This window comes from Urtica dioica, chromosome 6, assembly GCF_054948205.1.
Source record: "Urtica dioica subsp. dioica isolate 48M chromosome 6, U.dioica_male_clone48M_v1_H2, whole genome shotgun sequence".
NCBI classification, from domain to species: domain Eukaryota; kingdom Viridiplantae; phylum Streptophyta; class Magnoliopsida; order Rosales; family Urticaceae; genus Urtica; species Urtica dioica.
The window spans coordinates 27,754,073-27,776,574 of NC_142761.1; the positions used below are offsets into that span (position 1 = coordinate 27,754,073).

General features: G+C 46.5%; 1 pseudogene; it reads right to left on the minus strand.

Moving 5' to 3' along the window:
• Positions 1-8,760: 8,760 nt before the first annotated feature.
• LOC149393546 (uncharacterized) lies at positions 8,761-18,846 on the minus strand (annotated as a pseudogene).
• Between the last annotated feature and the right edge of the window lie 3,656 nt (positions 18,847-22,502).

The following is a 22,502-nucleotide window of genomic DNA, read 5'->3' on the forward strand; positions in this document are numbered from 1 at the left end:
TCAAAAGTTCATAAACATTTTTCCAAGTTTAGCTTAATGTCAACTGACTCCACTAAAGAGTTGATACTGAGAATCTCTCGGTTTAAATGAATTTATTTTCTACTCAAGAATTCAACTAAATTGTGATGAATGGATCCACTGAATATTATCTATGTTTACCCTTCATGAATATCATCAACTAGTCGGGATTTACAAAATTACCATTTTACCCTTCTAGCTGTTATTTCCTCAACTCCTTTGTCGCTTGTGAATAAGTTAGAAACAATGTATTGAAGAAGAGCTAACAAGTCACATTTATTCATCCAAAAGAATCATGACTCAATTTGGACACTGGCCAGTTCATTTATTCACATTCCAAGGAACAAAGCACGAAGTGATATACATTGCATTTCAGCAATCTTGTACATGAATTCCATATCTATGAGATCTTCACAAAGTTACTCATGACATCTTCATACCTTAGTACTTCACCAATAGGTCATGTTAAGAATCTCGAACTCTGACTTTCTCAAATGAGAATACGTAAGCTATGAAATGACATGTCTCATTTCAGGATTGAGGTAAGCATGATGTAATTCATACGTAGTGACTTCGAGACATAAGAGGTTATATGGTGTGTTCTTATCTTGTCTCTAGAAGTGCACTGGTCAATTCAGTACCTTCGGAAGATACCTAGAAGAACTATAGATTCTCCAACTCGCAATGTCCCATAACAAGACATCATAGATTCTCCTAACAATCGTACTGAGATCAATAGTCCTTTGATCCCTAGATTGCGAATATATTGTTTTAAGCAAACCATGAAGAGTTTGTTCATGCAAATCTACATTTGTCTCTTCATGTGTTGTTAGGTTTGTTTAAGGACTAAAGACTAAGGTTTTATCATAAAGCTTCAGACAAGGTAGAACGAATGAATGTTTCAACTTTTATTAATAAATAAGCAATTACAAGTAAGAGTCTTCATAGGAATATATTACATCAAATGTACATAAATAGAGACTATAACTCTTCTTGTGGGCACAATTGACAACAAACTCCCACTTGACTCAAAGAAGATGTGTTTAGTCATTCATGTCTAATCCCTCTCGATATTGGTCGAAGACCTTGTTCGCTAGGGCCTTGATGAATGGATCTGCCAGGTTGTCCACCGTTGAGATCTTCTTCACCTCAACATCTCTGTGTTGCACGATCTCTCGAATCAAATGGTATTTCCTCTCAATATGTTTAGAGCGCTTATGGCTTTGAGGTTCCTTTGAGTCCCCGATAGCCCCACTATTATCATAATAAAGGGTCATGGGCTCGTCGACGTTTGGAACGACTTCCAAATACTTGGACGCTTCACAAGCAGCCACATATTCTGCTTCCATTGTGGAGTCAGCAATGCAAGATTGCTTAATACTCCTCCACACAACTGCTCCACCATTAAGGATGAACATAGATCCCAAAGTGGATTTCTTGGAATCCTTATCCGCTTGAAAATCGGAGTCGGTATGTCCCGTCATAGTCAGGTCAGTACCTGAATATGTAAGGATCAAGTTCTTAGTTCTTCAAAGATACTTGAAAACATGCTTGACAGCAATCCAGTGCTCGGGTCCAGGGTTGGATTGAAAACGGCTAACAACGCCAACTGCGAAGCGGATATCAGGTCTAGTGCAAAGCATAGCATACATGACATTTCCTACGGCTGAGGCGTAAGGAATTTTTCTCATGTCCTCAATCTCTTGTGCAGTTTTGGGAGCCTGCTCCTTAGAGAGTGAGACTCCATGCCTAAAGGGTGTTTGGCCCTTCTTGGAGTCTTGCATCGAGAAGCGATCCATCACCTTATCAATATAAGATTCTTGAGAGAGCGACAAAGTCCAGTTTTTTCCGATCTCAAAAGATTTGGATCCCCAGAAGGTACGTGGCTTCTCCTAGATCCTTCATATCGAATTGCTTTCCTAGCCAGATCTTAATTACAAGAAACACTTCGTGTATTAACTTGTAAACAGATGGCTCATCTATTGACTGCTCAAAGCTGAAGCTGTTGTCGCACGAAAATGAAGAACGATTAAGTACCTTAGGCGGTTCGATCCAAGGCCGAAACAAGTGATCGCACCCGAGCCAAAAATGTGAACTCGTGGACCGAGTTGCACCCTCCAGACCCTGAGGTGTGTTTTAGGGGGTGTCACCGTGCCAAAGGTTGGCTGCCTACGCACCCTTTAGTCGGGATCAAGTCAGAACGTAGTTCAATTTGAATGTTGGGGGCTATCTTGGGCTCAGAGGCTTGAGAATCAAAGGCTTTAGAGTAGGACCCGGCTCGTAGCTTCTAGTGAAGACTTTAGAGGGGTCGTTTGCCTCGTAGCTCGAAGTTCTAGCTCAAGGGCCAAGAAGTGGGAGAACAGTGTGTACACTGCAGAGACTCGGGTAATAGAAAAGGAGCGTGCTCCCTCTCGTGGAGGGGGGTCATTGAATTTCTGAGCCGAGGGAGGAGGAGCGCGCGCTCTTGGAATGTCACAAGAGCACGGGAAAGGAGAGCGTTCTCGAGTGTGAGAGTGTTGTGTGGAGAAGAGAAGTGTGAATTTGGATCTGTGTTGGAATGCCAAAAATGGGATGAGAAATGGATCCCCCAAGGGGGGGTATTTATAATTTTGGAGGAGGCCTTGGGCCGGCCCCCTCTAGGCATGCCGGATGGCCAGGCGTGGGGCGCGCGAGGCACAATGCCCGGGCGGGCGCAGGGCGCGTGAAGCGCAGTGCTTGGACGGGCGTAGGGCGCACAGGGCGAGATGCTTGGACGGGCGCAGGGCGAGATGCCTAGTCGGGCGCAGGGTACTCAGGTGAGGCAGCAGGGGCAGCCGGCCGAGGCAGCAGGTGTACCCGATCGAGGCAGCAGGCGCGCCCGGCTGAGGCAATAGGAGTTCTCGGCCGGGGCAGCAGTGGCACTCGGCCGGGGCAGCAGGGACGCCCGGCCGAGGCAGCAGGGGCGCTCGGTCGGGGCAGCAGGGACGCCCGGCCGAGGCAACAGGGGCGCTCTGCCGGGCCAGCAGGTACGCCCGGCCGAGGCAGCAGTGGCGCTCGGTCGGGGCAGCAGGGATGCCCGGCCGATGGGCAGGAGCGGGCGCGGGCCGGGACTGCCGGGGGCGCAGGGCGCGCGTGGGCCGAGATGCCCCGGGGCGCGGGAGCGCGCGCGGGCCGGGACGCCCGGGGGCGCGCCCGGGCTGGGACGCCAGGGGGCGCAAGGCGCGCGCGGGCCGGGATGGCCGGGAGCGCTAGGGCACGCACGCGGCTGGCTGGCGCGCGCGTAAGCCCATCGAGCCCGGAGCGCAGGTGCGCGCGTGGGCCCGGGCGCAAGCGTGCTGGCGCACGCGCGGACTTGGGCCGTGGGTGCGCTAGGACGCTCGGGCCTAGTCGGCCGGGGCCCTTTGGGCTTTCCGGCCGGCCTTAAATTGTTTTTGAATTTTTGGTTTCCCGAAAATGACCGGTAACATTAGCCCCCCAAGTTTACGGCTTGCGGAACACAAGTCGTGAACTTTAGTTTTTCAAAAAGGGCGTTGAGGTCATTTTAACCTTTTATCATGTGTGACAAAAAAAAATTTGTTTTTTTACTCGGCCGGACCCATGGGGGTCGGACCAGGCCGGCTGGGCAGCAAGGCCCGCGCGCGGCCGGTTCACCGGCTGGGCCCATTGTGCGATTGCTAAGGGGGGGGGGGGGGGGGGGGGGGGGAAGGAGTAGGGTTTGCTCCTTCATCTCCTATAAATAATAGGGTTCCTCTCCCCCTTTCTTCACACTGGCAGCCTTTTGGAGATTGGAAAATTCCTTTGAATTTGAAATTTCCCTTGGGCAGCCGATTTTTACCCTTTTTAAATGGGGAGTGAACTTTTTTCCCACGTTGATGATCCCAAGGTTGACTCTTCTTGCCCTTCCCAATATTTTGGGAGGGCGGCCAAGCGTGCCTTTGAGTAACTCGACGAGATTCCCATCTTCGTCGAGGAAGACTCTCGCGCGGCCAATCAATGGCTCGCGGAGTTGGAGACTGAAGCCGCGACGGTTGCCGAGCTGGCGGGGCCCGGAAGTGGCCTACCTACTTTGTGCGGCCCTAAAGGGGAGGTCGAAGGGTCTAAAGACTCGCGTTAGTCACAGTTGGTGATCAACCTGGTTTCCTGCGGGGCGTCCTTTGACGCCCCCTTGCTCAAGCAGTGAGGCGAAGCGACGGTGAGCGCAAGGCTTCCCCGGGCGTCTAACTTAGATGGCTCGGGCGCAGCACATGCGATAGTACCGTCCGAATCTTTCTTGGACAAGATTTACTGTGACGATCCCTTAGGATCGGGCTCGGAAGGCCTTGGAGAGGACTTGGAGGCTCCTCCCGCGAGGGCGAAGGAGAAGCATAGCGGAAACGTTTTGGAGACGGCCTGGATGGTCTTTGAGTCTGCGGGCTATACCTACGCCAAATCGTTGGAGAGGACTCGTATGTACGGAGTAGGCGACTCTGTTGCCCCCGTCAGCTTAGACTGCAAGGGGGTTGACGCTGCAAGCACGCTTACTTCCCGAGTCTTCAGCGCGCTCCGGGAGACATACGACATCCCTCCCTCGGTGGGGCACTACCAGAAATTTGGCCTCTAACTACTGCCAAACGCTGTAGTCATTTTAAATCCACTACAGCTTACTGACTGTCATCTATTGCACTGGAGTCTTATCTCTTTGATTATGACTCCAGTGTTTGGCTGTAGTGTATCTGTTTTATAAGACTGTAGTTAAAATATATTACTACATTGTTTAGATGTAGTCTTACTAGTGGCATCTATAAATACTACATCTTTATGCTGTAGTTATATAGAACTCAATTACATAAGATAAAAAAAATTACAGTTTTAACAAGTAGTCTTAATTGAGTCAATTAGACAGACTACGGCGTTTTTGTGGCATCTATTGCACTGGAGTCTTATCTCTTTGCCTATGACTCCAGTGTTTTCTGTTTAAGACTACATTTTTATAATGTAGTTGTTCAAATTTGAGTCAATAAACACTACAGCTTTAAAGAGTAGTTATAATTAATTGAGTTGGACAGACTACGGCGTTTTTGTGGCATCTATTGCACTGGAGTCTTATCTCTTTGTCTATGACTTCAGTCTTTTTTGTTGAAGACTACATCTTTTAGGTGTGGTTGAAAAATTGAGGTGGTTCATGTTTTTATCTTAGACTACTGCGTATTGTTGTAGTCTAGGAAGATAGATATTTATATTTAGCTTTAAGACTACATTTATAAATTGTAGTTTTCAGTTTACGCACTTAAGACTCTAGTTTACGTTTGTAGTCTCTTGTGTGATTTAGCTTAGACTACTTTCCTTTAATTGGAGTTGAACTTAACGTCATCATTTAACTACATTTGAATTCTGTAGTAAAATATCTGTGAATGCAATATTTTGTATAAAAATATATATTGAATTAAAATGGTTCAATCTTCTAATTTGTACCTATATTTGTACCAAAACACAAACATGCATAAAAACATATCCACACTCTGTTCCGCCCGGTTGTCGAGGACACTAGAAAAACAGAAAAAAGTAAGTTAACAACCAATGATTGAGTCAGCTACAAAAATCAGATTCAATCCACACAGTAGTTCAACCCAATTTCAGATTCAATCCCAAGCACAAAATCAGACTGGCTACAAAATTTAAACATACCTTAACAACTTCCCATGTAGCTTGTTTCTTCATAGTTTTGTTGGCTTTCGAGTTGAATAATTTCATAGCACTACGTACAGAAAGACATATGTCATGATATATATGTAATGTATAACTATGTAAGATCCATAAATATGAAGAAGTCGATCAATGTGTGAACTCACGTATTAATAACAGCTTTGATATCATTTCCAAGTTTACGAGCAAGAGAATCAAAGTAATAAACTCGGTCATTATGCGGGTCGAGTGCAAGCAACGTCCAATGATTTCTGAATCCACGTAAACAATGTATTAACCGTCTAAGCACCGTCCAACGAAAAATGAAATCATATAAATACTCAAAACATATAACAATATACTCATGTAAATATACTTACACGGGATTGAAAGGAGCTAAGAATAGTTGACCAACACCACAACCCTCCATTCTGTTGGCAATAAGGTCAGATTTTTGTCCACTGGTCCCCATATTCAAAGACACTGGATCTATGAACGCATACATAGATCCAATTTTCATGCTCATGATCTTCTGATACAAGTAGCTAATTCACATAAAGCAAAGATTCATTATGATGTGGCTAAAATATACATATATTTGAAATAGATCAATGAGTATTGAAAAGATTACCTCATGTACAAAACAATGCAGCTCGACGTGATCCACTCCATGCTACAAAATGCCATAATATCATCACGAAGAATATATAGAACTCGATCTTTGCCAAAAATATTCTCGTCCAAGGGAAAAGATATTGAGTTGTCATTCCCCATGACTTTAGCAACATTAGTCTTGAGATATTCTAGACTCCATATCTGTTAGGTTTTTTTCCTGGGAGACCTACGAACGGGTGTTACCACCTGAAAAGAAACACGTATTGGATATTCTAGACTCCATAATTTAAAAAAAAATGAGCAACACGTAAGAATTAGTTGAGTGATTACCTTGGATTTCTCAATTGTAACCATATTCTTAGGCCACGGAACTTGATTACCAACTACTTCTTTGACAGTCAATTCATGTTTACCCATTCGCATTGGAGATATAGCCTTCTCATCAACGCACATATCTACATGGACACGTACAACTTCATCCCCCAATTTGATTCCCCAAACTGTTCCTTTGGTCGCAGTTTCAGAACAAATTTTACCATAAGCAACAACATTAGAAATGTTGTCCACAGCTAGTTTACATGGTTGTTCCTTAAAAAAAATAGAATTTAGTTTAGTAAATTTTAACAATTAACTAATTAAGAACCAAAACAGGGGTCATTTTTACCTTTCCGTTGGCGAAATCTCTACGCCCGATCAATTCGATATCATCGCATTCTTCCTGGTAGAGTTTTAGTTCGTCACTACAATTTTCCTTGTCATCGGAGAAGTGTAGATTTGGTTTTTTCGCTGTGCAACTACCCTTATCTGATTGAAGAAGAGAGCTTTTGAAGTTGTTATCGCCAGCCTTTAACTTCATGTTTTCCTCTTGAAGTTCCTTGATTTGTAATAGTAAAATTCGCCTTTCATCGACGTCTCGTTGATGTGCCTCTGTCAGTTTCTTTTGCTCCTCTAAGACGAGTTGCAGGACAGCGCTTGTTTTTGTCTGCCTTGGAGTGTTGAAGTACTTTGAAGGAGTAACACCATGCCCAATACACCTTACTAAACCACCACGGTCTTTATTTCCCAACGCTAATGTGAGAGCGTCTTCCTTCGGGTTTAAATAAATAGCCCCATCCGTAATCTTTTTGGTACAATCATCCTACAAGTATACAAACATATAGGTAAGTTAAGTTTGACTACCCAGATAGACAAAAAAATAGTTCAATTATTTATTCTAACCAGATTGTCTATAAATGAGCTAATCTCTTCATCCTCTACATCACTGCCTTTTGCATAAGCGATCTTCCAAATCTCACTTCGAGATGGTTTACCAGTGCCACCCCTTTCCTTAGACTATAATAGAGCAGGAAATGAAACAATCCACATACTAAAACAACTTCACAATATCAATATAAAAAACAGTCTGATGCATATATATCAGCTTCAATACTCACCAAGTCAGCTGCTACGTTTGCGAATCAACGCCTAGAAAGGTGGTGCCGATACTTGATCTTCTTTGACTTGTTAGACTGTTCTGTACTCAAAGTTCTAAAGTCATCGGAGAGACGTTTCGCAACAAAAATCTTCCAAGATTTCTGCGTAATAAAAGGATACGCCGGTGGCGGTTTTGCAAACATGCGTGGCTTGTCAACACAGTTGTTGATGTAATTGGTTGCCAGCTTGTACTTGAACTGTCCCCACTTTGTACACACAGATGCTAATATAGCTTTCTTACCCTCGAAAGGCACGTCATACGATGTCTGCATAAAAAAAAAGCACGGGTATTACATATGGAATACGACACCATAGTTTTTAAATGGAATCAGAACATGGCTTTACCTTGATTTGATCCCACACTTTCTCCTTGAGCTCAGTTGATACCGAACGCCAATTTTCGATCTCAATGGGTACAGTTGATCGCACAACAACACCTACATAGCTTTGCATTTCTGAGTTTGTGTCACCGATGCTTTGTCCAAGGTCATTGTAAGTTATTGGCTTCACCACACCATTTGCTCTAGCTATAGCAACCTTGGTAAGAAGAGTAGGTCCCCTTGATGTCCTTTTTTTTGCTTTTGGTTCCACTGTTGTACAGTCATTTGGCACTGATGTTTGTTTTTCCTTTTCCTGAACTACAGGTCCAGATTTTTTCTTCTTTTTTGGTTGCGGTGCCACTGCTGTGTCGTCATTCTTTTCCTCCTCTAAACGTCTCAGTGCCTCTGATTTACAAGTGTTTTTTTCCTCAACTATACATGCCCTTCTTGTCCTTTTTTTTGCTGGAGATGTCTGTGATTTGTCTTCATCTTTTGCATCAACCACAGGTACACTACACCTACACACAATAAGGTTATGAGTCAGAATTATACACGTACAGACACAAATAATATACATCAGTATTAATTATGAAACAGTCCCACACACACACACACACACATAAACATGTTAATTAAGTTTTCTCACTTCTTCCTCGCACTAGTCATTATCGATCCAAGTACCCTCTTCATCTATTTACAAACATGTTTCGTCATCTGTCGAATCTGAAGACTCTGCATCAGAGAATAGTTCGGTGGCAGGAGCTTCATAATCAACATCATCCTCTGGTATTGGACTAGCAAAGTCATTTTTCAAATTCGGTACCACAATTGACCACGACGTATCCATTCCGTCTTCTACATAGAAAACTTGTTTGACTTGGTCAGCCAAAATGAATGGATCTGACTTGTGACCAGTCTTTGAAAGATCAACCACTGTGAATCCATCATCTACCTTAACACCCCTTGAACTGTCAACCCATTTACATTTGAAGACCACCACTTTGGATACGACATAGTCTAACTTCCATATTTGTTGAATAGTCCCAAAGAATGTCATGTCTGAAACAATTGGTTTCTTGTCCTTTGAGCTGCACACTTGCATTGTCTCAGCCATTACTACGACACCGCTATTTTGAACAGAACTTGTGTCATCACGGTCCTTTGTGAAAAAGCGAAATCCGTTGATGATATATCCACTGTAGGAAAGAACGTGTGCTTTCGGTCCATGTGACATCCACCTTAATGTCTGTGATACCGAAACTCTAGACTCTTCCAAATCAAGAGCAACCTATAGAAATTTAAAAAAAAAATAACACACTTATTGATTTTGTGTTACTAGTTCTTGTATAATGAACATATACTTTGTCACGGAGCCAATTGGTAAATGATCGATTGTGCTCATCTTGAAGCCATTTCTGGTCCTTCACTTTACTTGGATTACATTCAAGCAAGTACTCCATATGCTTCCTAAGTAGCATATCAACAAGTCACCATTTGTCTTAAAACATATATCATATGAAGTAAAAAAAATTATTTACTTACTTGATATACGGACTGATTTCAGTAGTGTTCTCCACCACAAAAAGATGTGCTTGCTCCAATTCTATCTGTTTAGGTGTATGCACTCTTCCAGAAGAGATTGGTTTGCCAACATCTACACCCGATTCATTTCTCGTGGACGGAACACCAACAGATTCTACAGAAGTCAAGTACTCAAGCAATATTCCATACCTTCTTCAACTGTGTAACATTCTGCAATACAACCTTCTAGTCGGCTGCGATTGCGCACGTAACCTTTCATAACTTTCATGTTCCGTTCATGTGGATACATCCAAGTTAGACGAACCGGTCCACAAAATTGAACTTCTCGTACTAGATGTATCATTAGATGAACCGTTATCTCAAAAAAAGATGGTGGAAAATACTTTTCCAAGAGGCACATAGTTGTTGTATATTCTTCTTGAAGGCTTGCCAGTTTGGAAGCATCGACAACTTTGTTGCATATCACATTGAAGATGCGAGAGACTCTTGTTATTGTGGTTCGGACCTTCTTATCCAGCAATCCTCGTAATGCGACTGGAAGAATCTGTTGCATAAGCGTATGATAATCGTGTGATTTCAATACAAACAGTTTTAACTCCTCCATCAACACACAGTTTCTAAGGTTGGAACCGTAGCCATCAGGCACTTTGAGCGTTGACAACAGATTGCAGAACCTTTTCTTCTCTTCCTTCGTCAATGTGTAGGTTGATTGAGGCAAATATGTTTTCTTGTCACCAACCTTTGGATGAAGCTTGGTCCGGATGCCCATATCCTGAAGATCTAAGCGACTTTTAAGACCATCCTTTGACTTGTGCGAGACATCAAGCAATGTTCCTATAATACTTTCACACACATTCTTCTCGACATGCATTACGTCCAAAATATGACGCACAGGAAGAAACTCCCAATATTCAAGATCAAAGAAGATTGACCTTTTTTTCCAAGGGAGTATCGGATCTGCCTTTTCTTCACCCTTCTTCTTCTTCGAACATTTCCCGTATACATATCCAATACGAGTCACCTTATGTAAGACTTCTGTTCCGGACAAGCATGTAGGAGCATCACCGAGTTCTTGGGACCCATTAAATGCCTTCTTTGCTTTTCTGAAAGGATGATGCCGATTCAAAAACCTGCGATGACCTAGGTATACGACCTTCCTACTATGACGAAGATACAAGCCATGTGTGTCTTTACCACATACAGGACAACCATTGTAGCCTTTTACGACACAACCGCTCATATTTCCATACGCTGGCAAATCGTTTATTGTCCATAGCAGAATGGCTCTAAGAGTGAATGTCTCTTTTAAATGAGCATCAAAAACTTCGATACCTGTGCTCCATAACAGTTTCAGGTCGTCCACGAGGGGTTCCAAGTAGACGTCGATGTCATTTCCCGGTTGCTTGGGACCCGATATCAGTAACATTAACATGATATACTTCCTCTTCATGCACAGCCACGGAGGAAGATTATATGTTATCAACGTAACAGGCCACGTACTATGCCGACTACTGAAAGAACGATACGGATTAATCCCATCAGCCGCTACAGCCAATCGAAGATTCCTTGATTCATCTTAAAAAGCAGGCCACTTCTTATCTATCGATTTCCACGAAGCTGCATCGGCTGGATGTCTCAAATACCCGTTGACTTCTCTATCGTTGGCATGCCAAGTCAGATTCTTCGCTATTTCCGGTGTACCGTACATTCTTTTAAATCTGGGTATTGGGGGGAGATACCACAAGACTTTTGCTGGAACACCTACTGTAGGTTTCATGGACCCTTTTGGAATTTTCCACCGAGATGCATAACAAACAGGACAAACATCGAAATCAACCTTGTCCTTCCTATACAGAATACAGTCATTAGGACAAGCATGGATTTTTTCATATTCCATACCTAAGGTACACAACGTCTTCTTGGCCTCGTAGATAGACTTTGGCAATTGACTTCCTTTCGGAAACATGTCACCCAACAGCATCAACAGCTCGTCAAAACTTGTGTCGCTCCACCCGTGTTTGACTTTCAGATTGTACCATCTTACTAAAGCTGATAACTTAGTAAATTTCAGACAACCGTCGTAGAGTGGCCTTTTCGCATCTTCTACGTATTCAACAAACATGTCATAATCTTTTTCCAGAAGATTATTAGCGGCCTTAACCATTTCGACGGTATTAAAAGCATCATCGCAGTCACCAAAAGTATGTTCTTTTGGTTGGTGGATGAGCTTTTTGTCTGTACTACAGACCATGTTTTCACCATGCCATGTCCAAATAACGTATGTTTGGTCCATACCATTACAGAAAAGATGATCTCTGATGATTTCAAAAGAATGCGATCCCATATTTCCACACCTTTTACATGGACATCGTAAGGACTCCAAATTGGGTAAGTTAATTTTACAAAACCGTAAGAAAGATTCAACACCATCTTCAAATTCTTTTGAGCGTCTATCGGAATTTAACCATGACTTGTCAATTCTGTGAAAATGTGTTATTTAAATCAATTTATTAAATGACCTAATAGTCTAATATTTCTACAACCAGATCAACAAGAACTTACTTTGTACTTTGTAAATGTGTAAATGACATATGAAGCATAAAAGTACTTACTTTGTACTAGGATCACCAACGTGTGCTTCTCGGGAACTATCCCCACGACCAGAAGATCTCGAAGTCTTTTTAACGGCTTTTAATATCCGTTTTGTCACTCCTGAGACCTTTGGATGAGCATGACCAACCTCTAAAACATAATAAACCTAACACACAGAGTTCAATTAGCAACCACAAGCACACACACAGAGTTCAATTAACAATCACAAGCACACACATAGAGTTCAGGTTACTTACTCACGCGAACCATTGTTGACTGAGTTTAATCTCTGTACATAAGAAAACATACACAAAACTGAATAAACTAGATAATTTGCATTCTTAATCTACAAATAGGTAAGAACAGGCAATGAGACCCCAAATAACCCCAAATCGAGCAACAAAGCAATGAGACCTCAAATAAACCACAAATTTCTAAGACATTAACCCTAAATTTCTCAAATCCGTTACTAAATAACCCCAAATCGAGCAACAAAACTGATGAAGAACGGAAAAAAAGCTCATACCGATCGAAGACGACGACGTTAGGATTATGACTGGAAGACCTAGAACAAGGTTTTTAGGGTTGTGATGTGTCGTCGGCAAAGCTGCGACGGTGGTCACTGTTGGGTGGTGTCAGTGATGGTGGTCAACGAGAGTCAAGTTCTTGTTCGAATGTTTTTTTTTTAGCAATATTAGATATGGTATAATAAATGTTTCAGTTGTTTTAGTTCCTCGTGTTGTGTACAAGTATACTTAGTCATTTTTTCTTACTTTTCATATTCAGATATGGGTGGGAAACAATTTTGATAGTGTGAAATTTCCCTCCCGAAATCAAATAGTAAAATTTTGTTAATTTTTTATATTTTAAGTATTACAACTCCTTCTTTACCTTTGACTGTAGTGTAAATGTGCCAAAATTTTGTGGGAAATTTCCCTCCATCTAAAAATGGTGAAATTTTGATTATTTTTTATTTTTTGGGTATTACCACTACTTTTTTATATTAGCTGTAGAGAAAAATAGACCATTCTCTATAGCTTTATATTCGACTAGAGTCTAATATAAGCATAAAAAAAGGTGACCGTAGTCTGTATTCAAAGACTCCGTTAAAAGGCTAAACTGGAGTTAAAAAAACTGTAGTTGTATCCCATATTTCTGGTAGTGGGGGTACTCAGGCCTGCCCCCGAGGACATGCCCTCTCGTCCGAGGGACGGGTTTGCGGCCGTGACGGTTGGGAGCCTTATCTGTGGGCTGCGTCTCCCGTTCCCGTCGATCGCCCATCAGATTCTTACCCGACTAGGGGTCCATGCATGCTAAATGAGCCCGACGTTCTATCGCCTATTGGCTACATGCTTCATGAAGTTGCCCTGCCAGACACAGCGTGCCATGACCATGGACGACTTCCGCAATCTGGTGGCCGTCTTCCCGGCGCTGGGGCAGCTAGGCTTCCACATGGCCCGCGCTTAGGGCAACGTGAGGCTGGTCGATGATAGCGACCCGCCTAGCCGCAGGTCGTGGGTGTAGGTCTCGACAGACGCTTTTGGTGAAGCGCCTCTTCGCTTTCGTCATCTGGCGAACTTCTTAGCGGACGAGGGGCACCAGAGCTCCCTTTTGTGAGAGAGACATCGGGAATGTCGGAAGCCCGCAAGGCACGTTCTCCCGAGCTGATGGCGCTTACTGGGTGGTTCCCGACCTTTGCTCCAAGCACCGAGGAGGTGCCCGGACGAGCAGGCCCCCAGTCCCCAGGCTTAGCCAGCCGTTCCCGCTTCTCGAGGTAATCTTGTGGTTTAGAAATCTTTTCATTGATAGAAATCTGACTTTTGTTGTTTTGTCTTGTGTAGGTGCGGAGAGGCGAGCTCGGTGACTAGCTTTCGCTTCTCGGAACCCCGAGAGGATAGCGGATATCCGCGCCAGGGTCGCAGACTGCAGGGCGAGAGAAGATCGTGTCGAGGCTGTTCGTTCGGTTGATCAAGAGCCCCGTGCCTCTTTGAAGAGGGCTTCGACCGCGGCGCCTTTCGACGAGCACTCTAAGCCCAAGGGGGTGAACTCGGCGGTAGAGCTAGAGGCGATAGAGTCTCGAGGTGACTGTTTTTGACATCTCGAGGAGTCCCCGCTGTCCTGGTGGAAAGGCGTGTTGTCGAAGAATGACACTGCCTTCTTTCAAGCAGGGGTTACCGACGCTCAAAGGGTTAGTACTCTTTTGAATCCTTTTGTGAACATAAGTTCAGTTTTAACCCTTGCATTTTTGTCGCCGCAGGCATACGCGAGGGCTGTGCGGAGCGACATGATTTTGCATCACTTCATCCGGTGCTTAGGGGTCGCCCAAGAAGAGCTTGCCCAAACGAGGGCTAGGCTGGCTCAGGTCTAGCGAGGTTCACACGCGGGGGCGAAACTCGAGATACTTCGAGACCAACTTCGCGAGACAAAGGTGGAATTCCAGATCGCCCGAGATCAGCGCGATGAAGCCTAGATGTCGGTGGCCAAGATGGCGGGGGAGCTAACCGAAGAGCGGCGAGCTTGCGAGGTAGCGTCACGATCGGCGGAGATTTTTCGCACCAAGGTTGCCGACCTCCGGAGACAGCTAGATACTCGGTCCGACGACTTGGAGACGTCTCACCGTCAGCTCACTTCGAGCGAAGCGGCACGTGTTCGGGCGGAGCGCGAGCGCGACTCTTTGGCCGAGGAGAACGCTCGCCTCTCTTCCCAACTTGCTGAGGCAGAGCGAAGAGCGTCCAACTTATAAGAGGACTTTGACATAGGGACCGAGGAGGCCCGTCGAGCCGGAGCGGTGGAGTGTCGGGTTGCGACCGCGACCGAGAACGAAGCCTGGGGGGTCACCTTTGACTTCTTTGACACCTTGTTTCCCCTACTAGACGAGGGTGCAGTGTGAGCCATGTGGCTTCCTTTTTATTTATTTTCTATAGCGCGCATGTTTAGCGTTTTGCTTTTTCCTTTTTCAGGATTTTATTTATTTTCCGCACGTTTTTATTTAGCACGTGTTTATTGGATACAGAGCAGTGGCTTCCTTTTTGTTTATGAGATATTTTGTTGCTTTCAAGTTGAATGCTATCTCGTGTTTGAGCAGTTTTTCCCGTATATGCCTTCTTTGTGAGCTAACGTGGCCTGAAGGGACTCGTACCCTTCCCAATAGTTTTGGCAGGTTTGCGTCCCTAGTTGGGATTCGTCCCCCCGCTCATTTAGCGTTATGATTCGTCGTCGTTTAGCATTTGAGGCGGGGAGGCGTTTGTGCCTAGTTAGGCGTTTGCTCAGTACTCGTTGCTAGGGGCAACTCGCTGTACTTGACCGACCCGTGTTGAACGCAGATATCGGTACGTCGGGTTAGGCCGACGGTTTGTGTTCGTGCTATTTGAGCGTTAGAAACAAATGCGTGGCGCCGGGCTGAGCCGGCGACTTTGGTTCGTGCTACAAAGCGTCCGAACATGTATGTTGCGCCGAGTTAGGCCGACGTCTTCGAGTTCGTGCTATAAAGCGTCCGAACGTATATGTTGCGCCGGGTTAGGCCGACGTCTTTGAGTTTGTGCTATGGAGCTACCGAACGTATATGTTGCACCGGGTTAGGCCGGCATCTTTGAGTTCATGCTATGGAGCGCCCGAACGTATATGTTGCGCCGGGTTAGGCCGGCGTCTTTACTCAAACCCCGTGTGTTTCGTGCTATTGAGCGACCGAACATATATGGCTCAAATTTGGCCGTTTCAAGGTTTGAGGCAATGCCTTTACGCGACATACATGCGTCTGGGTGACGTCTTTCGCCTGCGCCTTTACGCGTCTTACGGCACGCCGGGAAGGCCGACGGTTTACCCAAACCCGCATGCATGAAGGGCCGTCGGGGTCCGAGCTTCTTAAGCCTGTATCCCCGTGGGGGACTTAAGCCTGGATGAAAGTGTTCGTGCTATTGAGCGACCGAACATAATAGTTGCGCCGGGTTAGGCCGGCGTCTTTGAGTTCGTGATATTGAGCGACCGAACATATATGTTGCGCCAGGTTAGGCCGGCGTCTTTGAGTTCGTGCTATTGAGTGACCAAACATATATATGGCGGAGGGAGTGGCCCTTCCGCCATTACCTGCGCCTTTACGCGACTTACGGCACGCCGGGTTAGCCCGACGATTTTTCTCAAACTCGTATGCTTGATGGGTCGTCGGGGTTCGAGCTTCTTAAGCCTCTGTATCCCATGAGTGGGGGGGGCTTAAGGTTTTTTTGTTGGGCCGTGAATTCTTGAGTGTACGTCGCAGGACCCACTAGCCCCCAAGTTTTTAGTTTACAGGTCGTGTCATGATGACTAAAAACTTAATAAAGCGGACAAAAAAAATCACGAACTTTATTATTTTTACTAATAGAGAACATCCTCAAACATTGGCACGTAGGCCTTATCGAATAAGGGAAATCAGAGTAATAAATGGGGGAGCTTAGTCACTGGTGGTACTGCCTCAAGTGTTCGGCGTTCCAAGGGTGTCGGATCGGAGTTCCGTCCGTATGTTCGATGTGATAGGTTCCGTCATGTATGACTTGACGAACTCTATATGGTCCTTCCCAGTTCGGGCCCAGGACCCCGACGCCTTGTACTTGGGTGTTCTGGAACACGCGCCTGAGTACGAGACTGCCGACGGCGAAGATTCACCTTTTGACTTTGGCGTTGTAGTATTTCTCTACCTTTCGCTTTTGTGCAGCGAGTCTGGTGAGGGCCTCGGATCTTTTCTTGTCGATTATATCAATTCAAGGCACATGGCCTCGTCGTTTTGTTTCTCATCGAAAGTATCGACTTGGTAGGTGGGGATTTCCGTTTCCACGGGGACCATTGCGTCCACCCCAAAGGCTAGGGAAAAGGGGTCTTTCCGGTGGCGTTTCGAACAGTGGTTAGGTAGGCCCATAAGATGAATGGCAGTTCCTCAGCCCAGGCGCCCTTTTTGGCTTCGAGTTTCTTCTTGAGGTTGCTTTTAATCGTTTTCTTGACGGCTTCCACTTGGCCATTAGCCTGTGGGTGTTGCGGGGACAAGAATGTCTTGCTGATCCCTAGTTGGGCGCAGATTTCTCTAACCCTAGCATTGTCAAATTGCGGCCATTGTCGGTCACAATTGACACAGGGATGCTGTGGCGGCATATGATGGACTTCCAGATGAAGTTTGTAGTGTTGGCCTCGGTGATTCTAGCCAGAGGCTCGGGTTCGACCCACTTAGTAAAGTAGTCGATAGCGACGATGGCGTATTCGTACTGTCTCGGAGCTTTGGGAAGCTTGCTGATGCTGTCCACGCCCCATTGTGCAAAGGAACGTGGTACGACGATGCTACCCAGAGGAGATGGCGGTTGCCGTGGAACGTTAGAGAAACGTTGACACTTGTCGCACTTTCTCGCCCAGTCGTAGGCGTCTTTCTTCATCGTTGGCTAGAAATAGCCTTGTCGGAGCGCCTTGAGCGCAAGGGACCTCCCAGCGGAGTGGTTCCCACAAATGCCGTCGTGATTTTTGCAGAGGACCTTGGTCGACTCGACGCTATTGTGGCATCGCAGTAGCGGGCTTGAGTACCGCACTTGTATAGGGCTTCGCCTCTCAACACATATTTAGATGCGAGGGCTTTCAGCCTTTCGGCTTCTTTGTGGTCCTCGGGGAGTGCCCATCTTCGCAAGAAGTCTGTAAGCGGAGTCATCCAAGTCGGATGAGCGGTGATCTCAATCGTTCCGACCTCGTCGCGTGAAATAGACGGTCGCGAGAGAGACTCTACCGGGATAGTTCCTAACCCGTCTTCGGTGATACCGGATCCGAGGCGAGCTAGAGCGTCAGCCACTGAGTTCTCTTCTCTTGGGATCTGGATGATCTCGAACCAAGACAAGGCATCTAGCTTGGCGTTTGTTTTTGCCAGGTAGGCGATCAAGTTAGGTCCCTTGGCAATGTAGTCGCCTTTAACCTGATTCACGATCAATTGCGAGTCACATTGTATTCGCAAATTCTGTACGTTGAGCTTCTGAGCGAGCTCTAGCCCTATGATGAGGGCTTCGTACTCGGCCTCATTGTTGGAGGCTTGGAATCCGTAGTGGAGGGCGTAGCGTAACTTTTCCCAGTCGGGATTGGTTAGAATTATGCCAACGCCGGCTCCCTGGGTGTTAGATGCACCATCTACGTGTAATTCCCAAATGGGACACATATGGTCGACCTTTATCTTTCGAGCCGACAAGTCGTCGGTCGAGTCATCTTCTGCTCTTCCCATGTCGGGAGTATAGGAGAATTTTGCCACGAAGTCGGCTAGGGCTTGAGCCTTGATTGCCGGCCTCAGGTGAAACTCGATCCCGTACTCGCTCAATTCTTGGGACTAGATCGCCATGCGAGTCGATGTTCCCTTTTGAAGAGCTTTACCGATAGGGTGTCCTGTTCGGACCACGATTGGGTGAGCCTGGAAGTGGGGACGTAGCTTTTTGGCGGCTACGAGGAGAGCGAGAGAGAGCTTTTCTATCTCTGTGTAACGCGTTTCGGCATCGAGCAAGGCTTTGCACACGTAGAAGATAGGCCACTGAACCTTATCTTCTTCGTGGATCAGCACAACACTCACGGCTCGTTCGGAGACGGTGAGGTAGACATAGAGCATCTCGCCTTCCTTTGGCTTGGAAAGGAACAGAGGTGTTCCGAAGTAGGCCTTCATTTCTTGAAAGGCCTTTTCGCACTCGTCCGTCCATATAAAGTCGTCCGTCTTTTTATAGCTTTGAAGAACGGTTGACCCTTGTCGGTTGCTTTGGCCACAAAACGTGAGAGGGCGACAATCCGACCGGTCAGACTTTGGACTTCCTTGACACGTCGCGGAGATTTCATGTCAAGGAGCGCTTTGATTTTATCGGGGTTAGCTTCGATTCCTCACCGGCTAACAATGTAGCCTAGGAACTTCCCTGATTCGACCCCAAACACACATTTGTTGGGGTTGAGCTTCATTTTGTATCGGCGGAGGATTAAGAACATCTCCCTTAGGTTGTCTACGTGATTATTAGCCAGTAGACTTTTAACGAGCATGTCGTCCACGTATACTTCCATAGTCTTGCCGATTAGGTCGGCGAAGATCCGGTTCACCAATCGTTGGTAAGTAGCTCCTACGTTTTTAAGGCCAAAAGGCATGACCTTGTAGCAGTAGAGGCCGCGGTCAATGACGCAGGTCGTCTTGATCTGATAGGGCTCGTGTATTCGTATCTGGTTATAGCCCGAATAGGCGTCCATGAAACTTAGCAGTTCATGTCCTACCGTGGCGTCGACCAGTTGTTCGATGCACGGGAGTGGAAAGCAATCTTTTGGGTAGGCTTTGTTAAGATCTTTGTAATCTATACAAATGCGCCACTTCCCATTAGGCTTTTTAATCATGACCACGTTGGCCACCCACTTGGGGTACTTGGCTTCTCGGATGAAGCTAGCGGAGAGAAGTTTTTCGACTTCTTCATCTATCGCTAGGTATCGTTCGGGGTTGAACGCGCGTCTAGCTTGTACCTTCTCAGCGATGTTTTTATCGTCATTCAATCGGTGCACAATCACATCAGGGTCTATACCAGGCATATCCGCATGTGTCCACGCAAAGACATCCTTAAACTCCCGAAGGAAGAACACGAGTTGAGTTTTGATGGCGAGAGGGAGTTGTGCACCGATCTTCACCACCTGGTTAGGCTTAGCTTCGTCGAGAACGATCGAAGTGAGATCATCGGGGGTGTCAACTTTCAACCTCTCGATTTCGTCACGGGGGTCAAGTTCCCCGAGCTGCCGTGCGTCTTTTTGATCACACGGGTAGTCGTCTTCTAACTGGTAGATCGTGTTAACCCTTTTTTCAATGGGCTTGCCATCCATGCCTTGGACATTGCATATCCTCGCTTGGGTTTGATCGCCAGCCATGACGCCAATTCCCTCCTTGGTGGGGAATTTCACCAATAGGTGATATGTGGATGTGATGGCCCTTAGTCTGTTCAATGTGGGTCGCCCAATGATAACATTGTAGGGCGACTCCTGGTCGACCATAAGAAAGGGGACTATGTGAACGACTTCGATACCTCCGGTAGTTCCGAAGGTGACCGGTAAATCAATGATTCCTTCGGTCATGACCTTTTCTCCCGTGAACCCAAACAGAGGCGTCTGGGTCGGGACAGGGCGGAGCCCCCCGAGCTTCATGCGCTATAGGGTGGTCTTAAAGATAATATCGGCCGCGCTGCCGTTATCAATAAGAACTCTTTTTACCAGGTTGTTGGCCACCTGGGCCTTAAGGACTATAGCCTCATTCTGCGGGTGTACAACTTGCTTGACCCCTTCATTGGTGAATTGTAATGTCTCGTGTGGTACAGACGGAGGTTCCTCATAGGTGAGGTTAACTTGCCCGGCGAGGCCTTCCTGAGAAGCAGCCCTGAGAAGCTTTTTCCTTTGCCGGGCTGAATCCCCGTCTTGCAACCCACCTAGTATGGTGGTGACGACGTGGAGTTGCGCATCGGCCGTAGCCTCGACCGGGGTGCGGTCGGTGTTAGCGTTGGTCCCTCCACCCTTCTCAGGTTGTGGCCTGTTGTTGGCGGGGACCGCAACACCTATCATGCGAAGGACGAATTCTTTGAGTTCACCTTTTTGGATTAATGTCTCAATTTTCCTCCTAAGATGGAAGCATTGAGCGGTCGTATGACCGGTCGTGAGATGTGGGGTCACCTTTCATTGGAGTTGGAGCGGTGAACTTGTCACGCGCCATAGCGTAGATTTTCTCTACCGGGGCGTTCAAAGGGGTGTAGTGTGAGTATTCTATGAAATTGCTCGCATGACACGGCTTTTGAGATGTAGGGGGTCGGCTTTCGGAAGCTTGACCTCCCTTATTCGCCCTTTTGCGGGGGTTGCCCGGCTCGTTGCCGGACTCGTCCCGACGGCGAGAGCTTTGGTTGTTGCTTCTGCGGCCGTCGAGGTAATCCTCTACCCCCATGAATGTTTTGGCTTGGTTCATCAACTCGGCCATCGTAGAATGGACTCTGCCAACGACGGACTTCAAGAAGTCTCCCGTGCGCAAGCCCTCAATGGTGGCTGTAATTGTGTCACTGTCGTCAAAGCAGTCGACCTTGTTCGATTCCGCGGTGAACCGGGTGAGATACTGTCTCAAGGACTTGTTATTCTCTTGCCTGATTGACCATAAGTACATCTTGGTCTTCTTTTGGACCATCGACGTAGCAAATCGTGCTAGGAACATGTCCTTCAAGTCTTTGAACGATTGGACGCTCCCTGGTCTTAAATTCTTAAACTACTCAAAACCGGGTCCGATGAGGGTAAGACTAAAAGCCTGGCACAAAGCCCCAGGTGAGACGCCCTACATCATCATCCAAGTTTCGTAATGTTGGATGTGATATGTGGGATCGGTTTTCCCATTGTAGGGAGGGAGATTCAGGAGTTTGAAGTTTCCCGTGCACACCTCAGCAAGGATTTGGGTAGTGAATGGCGAGGAATGCTCTTCTACGACCCGTATGTGTCACCGATCAAGCCGCCTTCACGTAGATCTCATACTTCATTACGAAGGTTGTGAATCATGGTGACGACGTCGAGGCCAGTGTTGGGGGTCACTCCTTGTTCAGGAGAAGTCACCTGGCACCTTTCATTCGACCCTTGAGCCATGTGAGGGTCCCCATTGATTGGGGCCGCATGGTTGTGACCATTACGAGCACTTAGCCTCTCTCAGAGGTCCTCGCCACGGTCGTTCCGTTAGGCGGTAAGCTGATCTCTAAGATCTGGCACGGTGGTATGGGGGCATGAGCTTCGAGCCACACGCCTCACTCGGCGAGTCGTCGGACCTTCCCTGACATTACCTCTCTGACCAAGTCGGTCATGGGCTGAACGTCAGGAGGTCTCTTCTTGAGAGGAGATTGGTATTGCCTTTGCCTTAGGAGGCGGGTTTGACGGACCGGCTTCGATCTCAGCGGGGAGTTCCCCGTCTTTAGTGAGAGAAATCTCGACGTCCGTAGAAATCTCCAAGCCTTCATAGTCGGGGTCATAGTCATGTCCCTCGTCCATGAGGTCCTCGGAGTCCCCGTGAAAAATGCCTTGCATAGGCGCCTTGCCCGCCAGTTGACGGTGGTACCTTGCATTGGCTATCTTTAGTTGGCGGATCTTCTCCTCCATCTCGAGGATGCGGTCGTCCCGACTGTCCTGAGGTGGAGGGGGCGAGGGAGTGTGGGTCTCGTCGTTGATAGACTCATCATCGCCTTGCGCTCGGGAGCGTAAGAAGTACTTCTTCACTTTGGTTGCGTTCTCGGGGTTATTCACGCCCTCAGAACGAACGGGTGGTTGACTACTCATGTCTTTCTCAAGTCG